Source organism: Cydia pomonella, chromosome 27 (assembly GCF_033807575.1).
Source record: "Cydia pomonella isolate Wapato2018A chromosome 27, ilCydPomo1, whole genome shotgun sequence".
In the NCBI taxonomy this organism is placed as follows: Eukaryota; Metazoa; Arthropoda; class Insecta; order Lepidoptera; family Tortricidae; genus Cydia; species Cydia pomonella.
The window spans coordinates 5,876,481-5,895,149 of record NC_084729.1 but is presented as its reverse complement, the minus strand read 5'-3'; the positions used below and the strand labels follow the sequence as shown (position 1 = coordinate 5,895,149).

General features: G+C 35.8%; 1 protein-coding gene across 7 annotated transcripts in view; it reads right to left on the bottom strand.

Moving 5' to 3' along the window:
- The window catches only part of LOC133532509 (uncharacterized), a 43,032-nt gene extending 36,703 nt beyond the window's left edge, over positions 1-6,329 (bottom strand). The window contains exon 1 of one of the 7 annotated variants that reach the window (XM_061871229.1): positions 6,254-6,329. The gene's annotated coding sequence lies outside the window, so the exon portion shown is untranslated. Of the gene's footprint in view, positions 1-6,187 lie in introns of all 7 variants that reach the window. The other 6 variants (XM_061871225.1, XM_061871231.1, XM_061871228.1 and 3 more) reach the window with 6 other exon arrangements.
- Positions 6,330-18,669: the final 12,340 nt, after the last annotated feature.

Genomic DNA, 18,669 nt, shown 5'->3' with positions numbered 1-18,669 from the left:
AAACCAAATTTTAATCGCTTATCGTAAAAAAACGTGCTTGGCAAGTAAAATGCCGTAGAGGGTATTACTTTTTGCACACTTCATAGAACAACAATGACCCACTTTTAGAGCATGAGCAAGAAAAATAATTTTATATCTTTTATCAGTAGTTCTACTTTAATAAATGCATTGCATCGGATGAAAAAAGCGCCTGGCGTCCGTTGGCTCGTTGGGGGATGACATTAGAAATATCGCGGGAGACTTCTGGATGAGACTAGCCCAGGACCGGGATAAATGGCGTACACCCAGAGAGGCCTATGCTCAGCAACGGGCGACTGGAGGCTAAAATGATGAAATGCATTGCATGCATGCAAATGAAGACGGGACACTAACAGGAAAATGCAGACTACGTTTGTATTTATTGAGAAGCGCTCGTCCACTTTCCTCTAACCGCCTCTAAACCACCCAGGCCGTCAAGCCTTCTTGGAACTACTTGTACGTTGTAAACAACACACAAAAACAAGTTTTGTTGAGACTCGAAATTAGCTTTAAGTTACAAGTCTACAAAAAAATCCTTAAATTAGGGTTCCACAGCCAAAGATAGATTCGTCATGTCCATCTGTCCGTACGTCTGTTTGTCCGTATTTCACAGCCATTGTACTTGAAAACTTTAAGATATAAGTGTTTTAATGAAATTCGGAACATATCTAGGTGTATTATGTAAGCCGCTACTAGCTAGTTTCGAAGTTGAAATGTATTTTTAGGGGTGACACTAAACACAAAAATGAAAATAAAATCAGTAAGTAAAATAACTCAAAAGTTTCTAAGAAAGTAATCGCTTCGAATAATAAATTTGAAAATAATCGCTTCGAAATTAAAAAAATAACAAGAAATTATAGCTTAATACGTACTTCGCGAAATTTGTTTTGAACTGTTTCTCCAAAAAAACTTATCTTTTTATTAAAAGGACGTAGGTAAGTGCCACGAAAAAAAAATGTTTTTGCTATATCAATTCGATTACATTGTATCTTTGTTGTTAACTAGGTCAGGTTCTATGAGATACTCTTTTTATACCTAACACACAACCGTATAGGAACAACATACCTGCCAAATGAAACTAGCTTCTACCCGTGACTTCGTCAGCGTGGAATAATGATGAAGATTGAAGAACAAGATGGTGACTCTAACATATACCCCAATAAACTGCCGACTGGCTTTAAATTACAACGGAAGATTTGGGTCACTATAAACCGTATCCGAACGGGAGTGGGGCGCTGCAATCACAACCTCCACAGATGGGGAATTTCACCGACAGCAGCTTGTGACTGGGAAGCCTATTCAAACAATTCCTCACATCGTAGAAAAATGTCTCAAGAGGCGATTTACCGGAGGCATGCAGGACTTGTTAGCCCTCACGGCGGATGCAAGGGATTGGCTGCTAAATTTAAATATAAAATCATATATATTTTTTTTTCTTTTTTTTGTGTAATATAATTGTAAATCTTTATTCAGGTAAAGACATACGATATAATAATAATAAAAATTATCCTATGTCCTTCCCGGACTCAAACTATATCCGAACAAAATTTCATCTAAATTGGTTCAGCGGTATAAGCGTGAAGAGCTGACAGACAGACAGTCCGAGTTACTAATAACGAATTTATAATATTAGTGGGGTTATCATATTTTTTATATCTCATCCTGTTTTTGTGACTAAAAACATACGAATTAACTAAAAAGAAGATAAAAACTTCATACCTACTTTTAATTGGATCCGGTTAGTTATTATAATAATAAATAAAAGCGGTTTTATGAGTCCGATGATTGAAACCACAATTAAAGTAGCATTTTGACGTTTTTTAATTTCCATGCCTTTTTTTTGTTTTGTAATTACTTTTATCCCGACTCAACAGGGCTACAGTTATTTGTTTTTGATTTAGAAGTATTTAATAATTTATTTGAGAGTGAGTTAAAATGTCACAATTAGTGAAGAAATTATGTGAAACTTTAGTACCTAACTAGGTACATAATTGCACCTACTTAGGTGTAATAGATATATAATATCAGTTACTACTATAATACTCAAAAGGAAAACTGAACGACCTTTTAAAGAAAAATATAACTGAAAAAAATATTACGATAGGTATTGGGTTCAATTTTATTTATATTTTGTATTGCTATATCCAGTTGTTTTTTTGTTTAAACAAATCTTACGGGAATTATTATACTCTCGCAAGCTATCCTAGTCAGTAGAAGACGGCAAGTTTGAAAAAGCGGCCAAGTGCGAGTCGGACTCGCCCATGAAGGGTTCCGTACCATTTATGACGTATTAAAAAAAAGTACTTACTAGATCTGGTTCAAACTAATTTTCGGTGGTAGTTTGCATGGTAATGTATATCATATATTTTTTTTAGATTTTTCATTCTGTTATTTTAGAAGTTACGGGGGGGGGGGGGACACACTTTTTACCACTTTGGAAGTGTCTCTCGCGCAAACTTTTCAGTTTAGATAAAAATGATATTAGAAACCTCAATATCATTTTTAAAGACCTATCCATAGATACCCCACACGTATAGGTTTGATGAAAAAAGATTTTTTGAGTTTCAGTTCTAAGTATGGGGAACCCCCAAAATTTATTGTTTTGTTTCTATTTTTGTGTAAACATCATAATGCGGTTCATAGAATACATCTACTTACCAAGTTTGAACAGTATAGCTTTTATAGTTTCGGAAAAAAGTGGCTGTGACAGAAACGGACAGACAGACGGACATGACGAATCTATAAGGGTTCCGTTTTTTGCCATTTGGCTACGGAACCCTAAAAATGTAGGCACGAATGTGAGAGAACCGTCTCTCCAATATAAACTTTGAATTTTGGGCCTTTTTGTACAGAAAAAGTTAGCTTGCTAGATTATAATTCATGTCAGTTATTCCAATTAATCAAAAAGAAATGAACTTATAAAAATAATACAAAAGAAAAAAGTAGTTTTAAGGTGCTTGTTGCTCATAAATTAGCTGAAATGAATAAAATTATTAACGAATAATTGTTGATTAATTAGGACGATACCTTTAATTAAGTACCATTACAGTCATTTATGGGCTTTTGTTACTATTACCATACTTAGTATGTTTATTACCAAGAAAGCTTTGTTAGAATTTAATCATATAATATATCACAACAACTATAATATAGTAAAGAAATATTAAGCATGTAATTAATAAATTTAAATTATAGCCTGCTCGGCTTGGCTAATAATCTAAAATAAATATAGATGAAGCTAAGAATTTGGAATATGTACTGGGGGCCGATTTTTGAATTACGAGCGTTTTCGTCACTCGAAAATCTATGGAAAACGGGAATTGATACTATTTTAGAAATACGAACAATAGAAATTGGGAATCTAGTGATATTGACCACTCGTTTTCAATTATATTAGTAGAATTTAAATGCCTAGTGGTGTAGATAGATTGAAATGAATTACACGAAATCGAGCACTCGAAATTCAAAAATCGGCACCCTGATGATTTTTTTTCTAAAAACAAGAAATTAACTGTTCAAATTTTTTTTTCTCTAACACACTTCGAGTATTTGAGACCCGAGTAAGCGAAATATTACAAAATGAAATCTTGAGCACGGGCACGAGGGTTAAACAAACTTTGCTATCCAGAGAAACATAAAATGTTTCACCACGAAAACGCTACAAAAATGCTTACTAATCGTAAAACATTACAAATCATCCAAATGAACGCTATTAAATATTTATCATTCAAAACCATCACTTAAAATTCAATCCTACCATCCGAAATGAAGGAGCCAACTCAAAAATGTATTGAAATTACTTTGGCTACTTGTGGATAAACTGCAACTTTCTCGTAAGTTTTTGAAGAATAAAGAGCCTTTATGAGCTGGTGTGGTGAAAACTTTTCTGGATTTAAACTTTTTTTTTGACAGCTGTTGCCTTTTTTTTTTATATTAATCGATTCTTAGCGTCGGATATTGAGATTATGTATACCGTTAGCTGGAGTGCATAGGGGCGTAACTTAAAATGGTTCTATTGAAAATAGTAGTAGATTTTGTATGATACAATTTATGTGGATAGATATTAAGAAATTATCACGTAATTCTCATTCTGTTTTGTCCCTATTCATCCTAGTTGTCCCTATTTACCCCGGTTGACGGTATTTTATATTGCAATCGTACTTATTCTTATTATTGCTTATTTTAATCAATTATTCATATCAACCAACTTATTACTAACAATTAGATAAACAAAGCGTACACATATAAGCTAGCTGGTGCTATAAAAACTAAAAATACTTCTAGAAAATGTTTGTGTTTCTCTCTGAGAAAGGAATTCTTAGGAAAAGGTTTATTATCCACCTTATCTATTGCTATTATCCTAAGGCTGCTTATCCCAGAGCGTAGATAAAATTTTCAAACAACCGTACAGATTCAATATAGTTATACTCTTTAAGAGGAAAGGAGGCGGCCGTTTCTCCATACAAACGTAGTCCCCATTTTCCTCTCTGGATATTAACATTATGGAAATTATATTTACATAATTCGATGTATATTAACCATAGCTATGCCCCTACGTTAGACTTTTTTTGATTTTTTGATTATTGTTAAAAATAGGAGCAAAAAACAGATTACATACAAAATTTTAAACGCTCCTAAATTTATATAAAAATAGAAATTCGTAAAAAATCTGTAGGGACGTGGCTGTGGTTAATGTATAACAAATTGGGTACATAACACATGTTGAATATTATAACAAAATTTAGTTAAATGGATAGAAAATGAGCCATCCATTATAAAAAAGTGGAATTTAAAAAATTATATTGAGATTATAACAAAATACAAGGCTCCGAAGTCTCTAATTTTTTTTATTTTGTCTTTCAAAAATAGAATAGAAAATGGTACCATTCGATTTTATTGAAAAGTAAATTGTATGACAACTATACACATAAACGCAATATTTCAGGGTCAAAATGGCAATTTCCTTGATCTTTCATACATTTAGGACAGACTTATATAATGTGACGTCACATCACCTTATCATTTTGTTAGAGGCGTTTCACTCGTCGAGTGCGGGCGTCAGACTTTAACTCTCATTTCTGATCTTTGTGTTGCTTAAATGCCATGAGTCCTATATAGACATTTGATCCTCACGAAAATCAAGATCGTTTGACATTATTTACAAAAAACAGTCAAGTAGCCAATTGTGTCAAATATTTTCAATAATGTTAATATTCGGAGAGGAAAATGACTACGTTTGTATGTAAAGGTGATATTACATACAAACGTAGTAAACGTAGTAATCGATTTCACGCGGGTCCTCTACTTTCGTTTTAAACAATGCTCAAAATAAATTACTTTGTACGTTTGTTTGCGCAACTACTTTGGGGCCTATCCAAGTGGACAATCGTAACAAACACTTAATAGAAAAGAAAAAAAATGTATAGGGTTGACGGGTATGGAAAATCACATGTCTACATCCATACATTACTTAAGTTTTGATTGGCGTTTTCCATCAACGTTTGTCACTTGATTAGCCCCCCTGCTTACTTAACACATTCGCTGCCAAGAACTGCGGCTTAACTTTGCATTGGAAACGCGAGCTTGGCAGTAAAAGTGTTTAAGCCTCACAGAAGTAGGTCCTGTAAAATTTTGTTGAAAAGATTTTCAGTTCAGTTATTCGGCAAAAAAAAACTATTACTCGTAATTATTTCACCCGGTTACATATTTACAAAATTGACGTAATTTTAATCAGAAAAACACAAAATTTTGAAGTTATAATTAAACTTAAATCGGTATCTAGAATAGAGCTGGAAATCTTTTTTTTTAATTTTCTTAATCTAACACAACATTTTTTTCCTGTCTTGTACTTTTTTTAGAGTAGGTATTTGAGGAAATTTGGACCTTTATCGGAACTTAATTGGTAAATACAATTGTATAACTCTGTTAAAAACAAAGAACATATTTATTTCTTTGTTAGATATTTAGCTTTTATTTTTATTATAAAACGTTTTATGCTTTAAGTTATTTACGATTCTATACATAAAAGCATTAAACACGTTAAATTTATTCATCAAAAAAATTACATATCACAAAAAACACATGCATACTCACAAAAAAGTACAAGACACTTAAAAAAAAATAAAAAAAAGCGTGCTGAGCGTTCAACTTTTTAAAATCCGCTTTTAACCATAAACAATCTCTGCTTTAGTTTTAATTTATCGACACCCGTGGTAAGGAAGGTACTCGTATTTACGGTTGTATGCTGGTGCGGTCGACGCGGCACTGGTGGTAGCCGAGCCAAGGTTGGTGTTTCTTGGGCTTGTACAGGGTGCGCGTTGTTTGAAAAGTCAGGGTCAGGAGAATGGTGGAAAGAAAATGGCGAACTATATTTATATTAATTTGACAAATCTAATTATATATTTTTATCAAATATTTTGGTTTGTTTAAACTGAAATAGATACATATGGTAAAGGAAGTGACAAAGCCCTCCAGAGGCGAAGGCCGGATAGTGATGGAGGGCTATATGAGTGAAAATCGTTTTAATTTAATACAAATAACTATAGTCTGGTAAACCAATTAGATTAATAATAAAAACTATACCCATCCCTTTTTTAGGGTTATTGAAGTTCTTGCCTTCGAGAATTATTTCTGTCAGGATATGACGAGAGGATCTAGGAGGAAGTCAGTTCTTTTTGTTATATTTTTTAAATTATATCTGAGGGCCTTCTGCGAAACAATGGAGAGGCAAATAAATCAATTTTGATATTGGTTTACGCGGAAGGCCTCTGTCATTGGGTACTTTCAGCTTAAGATAAAATTAACTTATTACGTTCGGTTAGGGCCTTTTATTCGCCTAATTCGTGCCATCTCGCACCAAACCATCACGCGGACGCCATAGCCAATAGCCCCTTGAATTAGAAATATATAAATAAATATAAATATTATAGGACATTATTACACAAAATGACTAGGTACTTAGACAACGATATATATATAATATATACATATTTATAAATATTTAAATACATAGAAAACACCCATGACTCAGGAACAAATATCCATGCTCATCACACGAATTACCAGGATTTGAACCCGGGACCATCAGCTTCGTAGGCAGGGTCACTACCCAGTAGGCCAAACCGGTCGTCAAAAATCGGTCGGGTCGGTATAACTGCTCGGAAAAAATAAAATATGATAATGATGAAATAAATGCAATAATTTAAATGCAAGAGCAGCCTATACAACGTTATCACAGCATAAGGAAAATGTGATTTTTGGACACATTTCTGAACCCTTGCTAAACCTGTCATGGTGTTTCTTATGTCAATGGAAGAAGGTACAAAATAATATGTATACGTATGTCAGTAATCCACATCCTTGATTATAATTATAACTAGAAGCTCCGGTTCCACTTCTGTCTCTTCGGGTAATAAATAGGGGATTTTAAGGTGACTGACACTGACATTAAGAGTAACGATGTATATTGGTGTATTTTTTTATTTAAAATTCATTGCACAAAAGAAAAACTTAATATACAAAAGGTGAACTTTAAAGCCATGCGGCATTTCCACCAGCAGACCAGCAAAGCAAAAAATATTGTAGGCGGTGCATTTAAAACTAAAGAAATTGTTATGGAAATAATTAATTGTAATCTATTCTCATTTGTCCCCGCCGGGCACAGATGGGAATGGACATTTTCATATAAATCAATATCATTTGTTCTCGTCTCATGATAAATGGGAATACATCCGTACCAAAAATTTTTGGCAAAAGTTTCATTTTTTGTACAAGCTGTAATCTCTGACTGTACTTTTCTTTTCTAAGACAACGAATACTCATCGAGGCAATTCTAAAAACCCCAAACACAACTAGGTTGCGTTGTTTGATCACAGAGTTCCTATGGCCACCTCCTGTCTCCATCATCAGATCAGCTTGATGGTACCATAATATTGCATCGCCACCCGAATTACATATATATGAAAATTTTCACCTCCATCGGAAACCTGGAAGTGGGTCAAATTTGACTTGCAAGATTTGACTCGTACATACATTCCTACATAGGTACATAAAAGCTTGTAAAAAGGAACCCATATGGTGCCATTCTGTCCGTCTGTCACATCGCTAAAATCCCGGCAACTACTTATTTTACAAGAAAATAATAAATCCGTGACTGCAACACCCTGTAGTTTGCAATTAAAGCATGGGGAGGGAGGCAACCCCCCTAATATAATACTCGAAACGTCGTGAAAATAGTACCTTCGGGCAGTCCGAAGGCGGAATAAAACATAGACTGGACTTTTGGTGATTAGACCAATTTTACATGATTTTAAATTGTTTTTAAGGTTGGTGCGCAGGTAATTTTTATACAAAATGCTTTATGGAGTATATCAGAACCTTTCATATGTATGTAACTATATATGTTTATATGGGTCAAATCTTGCAAGATAAATTTGAACCACTTCCCGGTTTCCGATGAAAATTTGCATACATATGTAAGTTGGGTGACAATGCAATATTATGGTACCATCGAGCTGACCTGAAACAGGAGGTTGCCATAGGAACTCTGTAAAACAACGCCACCAAATTGTGGTTTTTAGATGAGTATCAGTTGCCTGCATAGTTCTAAAAAAGTAAAGATAAGCCCATGCATACAATTCCGACCAAAAAGTCTCGTTAAGCAAAATACAGCACCATCTGTTGTATACTGCGTAAACTACGTGGCAGATGGTCAGAGCAAAGATACAATCAAGTCTCTTTGGCCAGCGACATACGCGGAAGTAGACTGCACTCTCGCCTCCAAAAAACGTGCCAAGCGAGATAGTTCGAGTGAGACCTCTGCTATTACTATATTTATTAAAATAAATATCATTTTTATTGGTTAGGTAGGTTAGTCCAGTTTATTGACTCACTTAAGAATAGTCCTCCTAGTAAGTAAGTAAATATTCTTTATTGCACCAACAATTATACATTTTACATACATGTAAAACTACAAATAAATTTTAAAGGAAAATAGAACCAGGTAACAACAGGCGGTCTTATCGCTAAAAAGCGATCTCTTCCAGACAACCTTTAGGTAGCAGGAAATTTCGAACTCATACAAAACTTTAATATATGTCTATAATCGCAAATCGCGCCGCGCGAGGTCAGACCAATCGTCACAATGAAACAAAATGATCGCTTAATTTTTTTTAAGCAAGAAATTAATGTAATTTGAGATGATTTGCCGATGTTATGAAATCTCATAAGTGTATTTGATTTTTCTGTAATAGTTTTTCTACAATTTCACGACTCAATTAGGTATTATAAAAAATTGGGAATGGCATTAGGTACGTGACGCATTTCCAGATTTCCACTGCGCAATTCGCGATCGCGACACGACTGAGCGCAGCGGTGCAAATAAATGCGATTTTGACACCCATGTATTTGCCCCATTCGTAGTGCTCGTAAGGCCAGTCTTTACGAAGTAATAAATACGTCTATGGTTGCCTGTGGAAAGAAAAGTACAGTCTGCGATAAAAGCTTGTACCAAAAATGATTTTTTTGCTGAAAACTTATTATTTGTGTATGGTAGTTAGTGTGGGTCAAATCTTGGAAGCTAAATTTGACCCACTTCCCGATATCCGATTGAGTTGAAATTTTGTATACATATGTAAAACTGATGACACTGCAATATTATGATATTAAATCACTTACGATATGGGGTAGACATCACATTTTCGAACCACTCACTAAGGCCATGCTGCTTTTTGTTGGTCCTTTATTATTTGATATAAATGTAATACATATATAGTTTCGAAAGAGCCGCTTTTTAGTGGAGCTTAGGCAAAGAGAAATATACTGTCTTTTTCTGATGCTAGTATTATAACCCCAAAAAGAGAGATGTGTACAGCTTTTTTTCTACTTATACAGATGAATTTGGTTTGTTTGTCAGTTTATAGTTAACACGCAAGTATTAAAGTAAAACCAGCAAGGTTGCAGTTGTGTAGACAAACGTGTTTACCGAGAGCTCGAACAGTGTTGTCTCGGTAAACAAGGCGGGAGTCAGTTTTCCCGCCTTTTCTAACCTTTCCATAGTGTAATTACTTAGGTTTAATTTTAGAAATGAATGCGTTCGGTACTATACCTACTTCAGAGTACGTTGACACAGTAATGAAAGTACTTTAAAAATTCCTTTCCATCAATAAATAAAAAAAAAACTTGGCCATTCTGCTTTGCGTTCGCCCTTTTTTTAAATTCATAGGTATTGAATCTAATAATACACAAAAATCGTTACGCGGAAGAGTATTTCACCCAGTGAAATACATCTTCTTCAACTTGCAATGTTGACATACTTACTTCAAATTAGGTCCCGAAATACTACACATCCGGTGCGATGAGTGAAGATTAATATGTAAAGTAATTTCATACAGCCTTACACACTTAGGCCTGTAAAGCAACCTTCTTTTTTAGACGACAAATGTTGACACAACGCCTTGGCATTCAACCATCAAATAGTAGTAGATTCGTAATTTATTATAAGCTGTGTAAACCTCCGAATAAAACAAATTAACTACAATTTTTTTTCATTGCGAGATTGAGAAAAGCACTGTACAAATCTCGGCATGAAACGGGGTTGCTGGCGGCCGCGTATCCCTATCCAATCTCGCTACGCTAGGCCGTCTATGTCTACTTGGCCTGCAACTCTTCGTTTCCCGACCTCTATAGTAATGTACTATAAACATAGCCAAATAGGTCTCATTCGCATTGTAGAATTAAATTAAGTAATAGCCTTCTTGGCTTACCGTGGGACTTAGTCAATTTATTTAAGGATGTCCCTATATTTTTGTTTGATCTAAGTCAGTATAGTAAATAATGTTTTTTTTTCTGTTATTTGTCTCTCTACATTGGGTTACTACGCAATCTGTAAGGGCCAACACACATACCCACGATACGACGTCGTATCGTGGGTATGTGTGTTGGCCTTAACTTCGCCCTTCTATGCAGTTTAACACTACCTATCAAAGATAAGTAAATAACAAGGACTACTTTCTATACCTAAGATCCTGTAAACTAACCGCGTGGAAGAGCAGGGGACCGATTTTTTAATTTCGAGCGCTCGATTTCGTCACTCGAAAATCTGTGGAAAACGGCGAAATGTTATTTTTGAAATACGAGCGAAGAATATTTGGGAATAGAGTGGTATTGACCACTCCGTTTCAATTCCATTAGGAGAATTTAAATGCCTAGTAGTGGAGATATTAAACAAAATATACATACATAAATCGAGGGGTAGAAATTCAAAAATCGGACCCCAGTGCTCTCTTCGCACAAGCGTGTTCTCAATTAAAACGAGGCACCAGCGCAGATACTGGAATTTGTTTTTACGCTACCGAATTTTGTTTTCGGTATCCGTATCCATATAGTGCAGACGCAGAAACTTTGGTCAAGAAAGGGAGGGAGGGACGGAGAGACTCGTCGAGCTTGCTCCGATGCACGTCGGGTACCGGCCGTCAGTTGGAGGCGTATAATGCTACGGTACGCTAACAACGGACAGACAGACCCGTTCCGAGCTAGGACGTATATCCGGACCTATGTTGAGTGATCCGTACAAAACTTTGTTCCAAGGATCACTTCGGTCTAGCATTGCATTGCAAATGCGTATTTCTCAGAGACCGTTTCACGGGAGATCCTAAAATCTGGTACAATTATAGTAACTACCATCACTAACACTGGACGTATATATTATCAAAACAGCTGATTTCTTATATTTTACCTGATTAAAGCACATACAAATTACTTGCCTTCCTAATCAAGCCATTCTCAGTTTCACCAATACAAAGTACGATCTCGACCTTTGGCCAAGGCCGACGGCTAATTGCTTTTATATATTACATATGCTGCCCTTTGCGTTGCGTGCCGATGCCATCGCTTTTCGGTTATAGGTAGTTAATACAGGCGTATAATATGGCTGGAAGGCCCTAGAGGTTGTTATACTCGTTAGGTTCGGGGCTACGGTACAGTCTGATAATATTTTAAACGAGAAATAAGAAATTAATTGGGTATATATTTACATGCGAATACTGTAAAAAGTTTTTAAATACATCTTTAATTTATCTTGATTTTACTATGTAACACGGAATTTACTATATATCAGCAGATCGCGCAGGCAAAATATGCAGAAATGTTCGGTATCTATGTCCAACAGCTCTCTCTTCTCGTCTCAGCAGTCCACTTGGCTCTATCTAAAGCTTTAATCAGTTTGATATTCGTACTTAGCTAAGTTTTTTTTACTTTATTACTTAATAAACGCAGAAACAGAATACAAATAAAAATATATTTATCCTTACTGTACTTTTTCTATTAAATAAATAAAAAGTTTTTGGCAAAAAAAAGATTTTTGTATGTACCAAGCTTTTATCGCTGACTGTAAGTACTTTTTTCCGCAAGCAACTAATGCTAATCGAGACAATTGTTACAACCCCAAACACAATTAGTTTGCGTTGTTTTATCACGGAGTTCCCATGGCCTTCTGTCCATCATTATAGCAGCACCATGTATGTCATCATAATATGTGGCATTATCTAGGAAAAGGGACCTTATTCTCGATGGCGCTTACGCCGCACTGGGCTGCGCAGCGTTGTATTTGTATCGGAGCATCGTTTATTACGGCGGAAGCGCCATCGACAATAAGATCCCTTTTCATAGATAACGTCACATATTGCATTGTCATAAAATTTACATATGTAAGTATGCAAAATTTCAGCTCAATATGAAATCGAGAAATGGGTCAAATTTGGCATCCAAGATTGGACTTACACTAACTAACATAGATACTAACAGGGCAAGTTTGTAACTTGTAAAAATAGTCAAGTTTTAGTATTAGAGTCATAAAGCTGTCAGTCGCTATTGTATAAATATCCTTTCTAATTTATGAGGTTTCCTACTACCTGCTTAAATTTACATTTTAAAACAGTTAATTGTCGTTCCTTCTTTCTTGTATTATTCAAATTACAAAGTAGGTAACGCGTGCAAAAGTATCTACTTGAGAGCAATCGGTCACTACGAGGCATTTCTCCAATAAATCCAACTAAGGGCACATGCCTACACTGACCTTTGGCATAACACGGCAATCCTTACGTCCACTTAAATTTAAAAAATAAAAAGAAACACCAGTGCTAAACAAAAACTAACCTTATTCTCGCGCGACAAGATCGTTACTTAAATGTAGAGAAGGTTTGCTTGTTTCTTTTTAATCCGAACCATAAAGGATTTTCTTATTTTTTTTAATCGGACGTTTCGTGCCAGATGCCTATGTGCGTGATCGCGCTTTTGTGTTAATTTGAATAAAGAATTTTGGAAAAAAACGCGAAGGTGGCCGGAAAAATTCGGTTTGAAATTAATATACTTTCTTTAACTAGTTTCTTGGTAAGATTTTGCTAATGTTGTGTTGTTTTGAAGCTAAACAGAAGACAGGCTTTCACTCATAGATCACGCCACTCCACAGTCAGTACAGAGAATTCCGACCACTGCGACCTTGGTGATTTCAGACCGTGTAAGGAGATGATTGGCCACCAAATTGTAATGCGCCTTGGGCAAGATTAGGGTGACCTTGGACCGTCGGAGGCTTGTTGCTAGCCGTAACTCTAAGCTAAATTTTCTAAAAGAACACGCGTGACTTAGGAACACTGAAAAACATTGATGAATCGATTGAAATTATACGTACTTTTATTCTAAAACATAAAATTGACGCTGTGCCTCAGCAGTTTTGGAGTCCCAATACCATGCACAATAACACAGGTACGTTGGGAGGGGCACTGAATAAATAACAGTACTACCGTACAGAAATGACACTTCCTACAAACCCGAAGTTTGACAGCGATTCAGGGACGAACTATGCTGTTCCTTTCTAATGTATTACCAACTAGAGGTGGTAGTTGCCTTGACCATGTAATGTTAAAAATAAACAATAATAAATATAATGCCTTTGTAGCTGTCTTGAATACATCCGTGTCTGATCATAATACAGTTATCTTATTATTATCTAGCTTCAAAAAGGAGAAGTTGATTGAAAAACAAACTGTATCTATTAATTACGAGCTGGCTGTCAATAAGCTTCTAGAGAAAAACATGAATACCCTTTTAACTTGTGACGACCCAAATATTGTAATCAAACAAATGATAATAAAAATTAAAGAGTCTTTAAATGATAGCAAAACTGTAATAAAATTACCAAAAAGTCGTCGTACAATCAAACCCTGGATTACACCTGGGATACTTCGCTGTATAAAAAACAGAAACAAAATGCAGCTTAGACTTCGAGCGGATCCCGAAAACCAGGTTTTGAAAATCACTTTTAAACGATATCGCAATTACTTAAATAACCTTATCAAAAAGCTCAAGAGAAGGTACGAAAGTCAAGAACTTGCTAAAGTGGCAAAAAATCCCAAGGCACTATGGCGAACAATTAAATCCATAACGCATTATAAGGATAATAAAACGCCAAACCAGGACTTGTTAAAATGTAAGGAAACACCACTAGACTCTGTTAACCACGTAAACCTTTACTTTGCAAACGTTGGTAAGAACCTTGCAGAGGACATTATAAATGCACATCCTATGTTACTTGGCAACCACACCCAAGGTAACATCATACATCCGTCTTCATTTGTACTACTAGATACAGACGTTCAAGAAGTAGAAAATATCCTCATGTCACTTAAATCTAATAGTGCGCCTGGGTGTGATGAAATTCCTACGCAATTCCTCAAACAGGCTAAAGTGGCAGTAGTCCCAGTAATTTCCCACCTGGTGAACTTGTGTTTTCATAAAGGTTTATTTCCTGACGTGCTCAAACACTCTATCGTGACCCCTGTGCACAAGAGTGGGAAGAGAGAGGAACCTAATAACTACAGACCAATTTCTGTGCTATCTGCTTTGTCTAAAATATTAGAAAAACTAATTAACAAACGTATAATAAGTTACCTTAATAAATTTAACATACTTTCAGACTGCCAATACGGCTTTAGACAAGGCAAATCAACCGAGGACGCAGCGATAGCACTTACTTCTCTAATTACGGACATCGTGGATAAAGGTGAAAAATGCCTCGCAGTTTTTCTGGACCTCAAAAAGGCTTTCGACACGGTGTCCCACCCCATTCTTGTCAACAAGCTAGAAAGGATAGGTCTTAGAGATAAAATTCTAGAATTGCTTGAGGACTATCTACAAAATCGCTCGCAAAAGGTGAAAATTGGAGATCAAATAAGCGATGATACGCGGGTGCAGTTTGGCGTCCCGCAAGGCAGTGTTCTTGGCCCCACTCTGTTTCTTGTATACATCAACGATTTAACAAACCTCAGTGTAAGAAATGGTCGGATTTTCTCCTATGCTGATGATACCGTGGTTGTGTTCAGGGGCAAATGCTGGGAAACTGTATATAGGGATGCGGAAATAGGACTAGTTAAGGTCTCCAACTGGCTTGCATCAAATCTCCTAACTCTTAACACGTCTAAAACTAATTTTATATGCTTCTCTAAGTACGATAGAAACCAGCCAGCTGATAATATCTACCTCAAAATACATCACTGCGACCCCAACACAACACTCTGCGAGTGTCCCATAATTGAAAAACTAAATTCTGTCAAATACCTCGGAATCCACATAGACCAGAGATTGTCCTGGCACCATCATATCGAGAAAATAAATAGTAGAATACGTAAACTAATATGGGTGTTTAAAACTCTACGATACATTACCTCAAAACAATTATTAAATCAACTCTATATTTCATTGGCTCAATCAATAATGTCCTACTGTATAACTGTCTGGGGAGGCGCAACAAAAACTAAATTTCTAGAAGTTGAGAGAGGACAGAGGTGCTTGTTAAAGGTAATGTATTTTAAACACTACAGATACTCTACAAAGGAACTATATGGTATCTGCGACTTATTAACCATGAGAAAACTTTATATTTTGCATATACTACTGAAGCTACACAAGACACTTAACTATAAACCCGTCACCCAAAATCGTAGAAGAAACACTAATATAGCGCCCTCACCTGCCTGCAAGTCCGTTTTTGCAAAAAGACAGTTCTCATACCAATCCGCTTATCTGTACAATAAAGTTAACACGGAAACAAATATATACCCGATGACATTTTTTGATTGTAGAAAAAACCTTATGCAGTGGCTTAAAAATCTAAACTATGATGAAACAGAGGCTTTACTACAAGGACACGTTATACGCTTTTCAAAATAAACAATTATCCAACAATCTCCCACGCACACACACACACATCCGCACACGCACACACGCACGCACGCGCGCGCGCGCGCACACACACACACACACACACACACACACACACACACACACACACACACACACACACACATACACATGTAATGTGAAATTGTCATTATGCACTCATAGTTCATAGTACATAAACTAATTAACATAACAAATTCATAATTTCAGTTTGCAAATATGTACCTAGTTTATTTAGGAAACAGTTATTGTAAACCTCAAACGGAAGAGCGGGGTTTCCTGACACAGATGTATATATTCATCTACTAGGAAACTCCAGCCATTATATTATAATTGTAATTTATTTGTTACCCAAATAAACATTTTCATTTTCATTTTCATTTTCATTTTCATTTCAATGTATGGCATTATCCTTTTCGGCCATTTAGGGTTGTCAAAATTCAAGTCATTATCTGTGGTCGTGCATGTATAGTTACGCCAAGTTGTGACAACCCTAATAATTGCTCGGAGCAATGCTGAGCCGAACGGAGCCAGGAAAAGCCGAAAGGAGGAGTGTCGCCCCACTGCTAGGGGTAACCAGATCTGAGCTATTGAGCTATCGAAAGTAAGTCAATCTATCTTCACATTTAAACCTCTGACCGATTTAGATGAGGTATGGAGACAGTTTGAGGCCCCGGGAAGGATATAGGATAGTTTTCTCATCATCATTATCCCATGCAGGCGATGTCGAGGGCAGAAGCCAGCATTCTCATAATCCATGCCTAAGTCTTCCTACCACTTCGGGGTATGGCTAAGTACCTACACTTAAGAAATTTTTCGTGAAAAGTAATTAATAGCGTTGCACACGGACATTATATTTAAATCCACCAAACAGCTGAAAATTATGACATATCAATGACATTTCGAATATCGATCGTCCGAGATAGTACTTGCGTTTAGAAGCAAATGTATAAACTCATACTAAACACTAATCAATATGTAAACAGGCCCTAAGGCAAGTGTACACGTTTGAAGGGGCCTTATAAATTAAAAATAAATCATTGACTATCAAAGTTACTTAATTTAAGCTCAGGAATGCCTTTAAAATTAACGGATGTAAAAAAACACCGTGTGCAAAAATATGTATCGAAAGAATCGTCTCATAAATATGGTACTACGCTCTTATTACACTGGAATAAGATGCTATGGGACATATTTTTGAGTAAGATGTGTACACCTATATTTTTACACTTGACTGTATGTAGATGTTGGTCACCAGTATTAAGGTCGGTAATTCTATGTTGGACCAATAGCAAGTTCAACAGCCAAGTGCAAGTTTGCCGAAAAAGTTTCCAATGTATAAAAAAAATCAAGCAGGGCACTTACTTATGAAGTTATTTTTATTAAGATAAGGATTTAATTACTTAATATCGTGTGTGTCGTAGGTCCACGTATGGCGGCCATTTATAAAGAAGCCATTAAAAATATATTAGTAAAGTAAAATATGGGACGTGTAAGTAATATAGACTGACAAAGTTCATTGTCCAAATTATTCGCGTTCCTCGCCGTTGTAGATGGCGTGACGTAATTTTTCCAGATCTCAGTCTCGTATGTCCATGTTCCTAGTCATATGTTTAAAACAAATATATTGACGGACTATTCCATGAGCTGTCCGGTACAAACGCATTTATTTCGTATATTAGGTACTTACATTTTTTAAACGTTTTTTAACTTGATTGTACTAAGAATTTTTATATTCATTGTGACAGAAAAAATACACTTACACTCGTAACTGCAAATCTTTAAAAAAATTACGTTTTCGTGTATGGGAGCCCAGGCAGGAGGAGTAAACAGCGATACCAGTCGAATAATGAACATTTATTGCAATAAACCGCCGCCTAATGCTACATATATCCACAAAAATATGTCTGTGGAGCTCTATGAGCACTCGCTACTGCCCGCGTAGCCAACGTGCATATCGTTCACGCTCTGTGGCGAACGAAACACAACTGTCACAGTCGCACTAATATGGAAGAGTGATAGAGAGACATGACTACGCTACGCTACGGAACGGAGCATTAACAATTGTAACATTGGCTACGCGGTCTGATCTTGAGTAAATATAGGAACGACTATACGATCTGCCCCATATACCTACTAAGACCCACCCACTGAAAATCAGCGGCTTGACGTGGCAAGACGCAGCATCTAGTTTGTGTTGTATATGTTTATTTTATAATACCTATTGTAACCAAATTATGATGTAATAAATGCATTTTCGTTCTTTCTTCTTCTTCAATGTAAGTTAGAAAGAGAGACAATCAGCGGTTAGTTTATATAAGCCTTTTATAAAACGCGATCCAAAGATTGGGCTCCAGTATTTTAATGTTTCGGTTAAGTGAGAGTTTTTTTTTTTTTGAGACAGTTTTCAGAGTTTTAGGT